Source organism: Arachis ipaensis, chromosome B10 (genome assembly GCF_000816755.2).
Source record: "Arachis ipaensis cultivar K30076 chromosome B10, Araip1.1, whole genome shotgun sequence".
In the NCBI taxonomy this organism is placed as follows: Eukaryota; Viridiplantae; Streptophyta; class Magnoliopsida; order Fabales; family Fabaceae; genus Arachis; species Arachis ipaensis.
This window is the reverse complement of record NC_029794.2, coordinates 84,500,199-84,502,263: the sequence shown is the minus strand read 5'-3', so window position 1 is coordinate 84,502,263 and position 2,065 is coordinate 84,500,199.

Here is a 2,065-nt window from a genome sequence, read left to right as displayed (position 1 = left end):
TTGGAAACACGCAAACTCATTAATACCTTCATTTAATTATTTCTCTATCCTAAATCATGAAAGCCTATAGTCTCAGTAACTGTTCAATAAAGCACCTTGATCTGGGGGCTACAAGGTAGAAGCACACGCCGAACTGTTCAGTAGCCGACTCATACATCATTAAAAACTCAACCTGCTTCATTAAACATTTTTCCAGGCTAAGCTTGGGGGCAGTGGTCCGGCCATTACAAATCCAACATCATAAATCGGCTTTATCATCCATAACTCGGCCTTATTCACATTATTACCCAGGAAATTGGCGTTATAGTTCGGCATTGCAGTCATTACTTGGCAATTTACGTCATTAATCGGCATTATAGTTACTATCGACAATCAATGTCATTTATTAAAAAGGGACGTTACAAATCAGCTTAACGGACTGCTTCATAAAAGTGAAACGTCCAAACCCTTATTATTGCTCTTTAATACAGGCAATAAAGCAGGAACATAACCGATTTATACATTATCACCTATAAAAAGGTATGATCTTCTACCCTAAAGGACACATTGAATTCTCAATACTGACTTAAGCTTCGGAGTGCCTTTGCAGGTACACTCCCCCCTGTTTCTTGCTCAAAGCTCTACGCGATTGGACATCCTCTTGGAGTAAAGCTCGGATTACCACAAAGCTCAAAGGTCGGCACCGAAAATAACAACTCGGCGTCGATTTCCAGAGACCGAGCTCTCCCTCCAGGTATCCATACAAGAACAGAAACAAATTTGACTATTTCCATAACCGCTTAGGAAGTTGTTCCGAGAATTACCTGAAACGTTGATTTGGGCCTGAACGTAAGGTTCAGATCCCTTTGTATGGCAGCGTCTGACTTGTTGGTGTCAAGGTGCCGCCTGTCCGATTTTCTCGTGAGGAGGCGGCGGGTGGTACCTGCAAGAGACTCCGATGCTTAAGTTAGAAAGGACTTTAGACAGGTTTTTAGTAGAGTAGAACGTGAGTTATACCTAGGGGGTGCCACTGTATTTATAGTAGATCTGCTAACCACCTTTGTTAGAGTAATCTTATCTTTTTTGGTAGATAAACGTTTCTTTTATCTCGAGATTTTGTTGAGATTCACCTTCTAGATGCGACAGAGGTTTTAGGGAGCAGTTTATCTGCTTTGAGCGGGTAGGGCTTTCGCCCTTAGGAGTCGGTGTCTGACTTCTTAGAAGTGGTCGGTTTTACCCTGAGGTCCACCTTTATTGGTGGGTCTTTTAGTGTTATTGGGCCTAGCTTTCATTTGTTAGGCCAGAATATGAACAAAAGTCATATTGTGAACAGCAAAAAATAATTGATCGTAAATAATTAAGAGAATAATAATTCATCTAAATTAATTCAAGCACAGTCATGCTCACTAGTCTTAGCAAAACTGGAACCTTGATGCATGAGTAGAGTAGACGTTTTTCGCATCACCTTTAAACTTAATACTCCTAAACATTAAACTCTTAATTCCAAATACAAAGTAAACCATCCTTAACAACAAAGAGATCTATGTGCTGAAGATCAATTATCCCATCCCAACCTCTTTTGGAGTAGTCTTCATACCAATAGAGCACCCTCATTCTCTTAGATAAGTATCTCAACACTAAGTTGGTCGAATAGAAGACAAACTTGTTCCGATGTAATTCCTGAAGGTAGGTACTCTGATGAAAATTTGATAATTGTCTTTATGTGAATTTTTTTTTTGACCCTTGGATGATGAATTGTAGGGTTAAATTTCGATATGTTATAAAAGTATTTTTGTTTAAAGTGTGGTCAAATAAATAAACTTTTTATATAAAGCATCTTCATAAAAAGATATTTTTGACATCTTTATTTGAATAGCTCATATTCTTGAAACCAAGGTTATGTGAGCCTAGACGTGAGGTATAAACTAGGGGTGTCCATGGATCGGATCGTATCCGCAGATCCGCGGTAAATATCCGCATCCGATCCGAAAATTGCGGATACAATCCGATCCACAAAATGATCGGATCGGATCGCGGATATCTGCTCTACATCCGCGTATCCGATCCGTGGATCCGAGATCCGCAC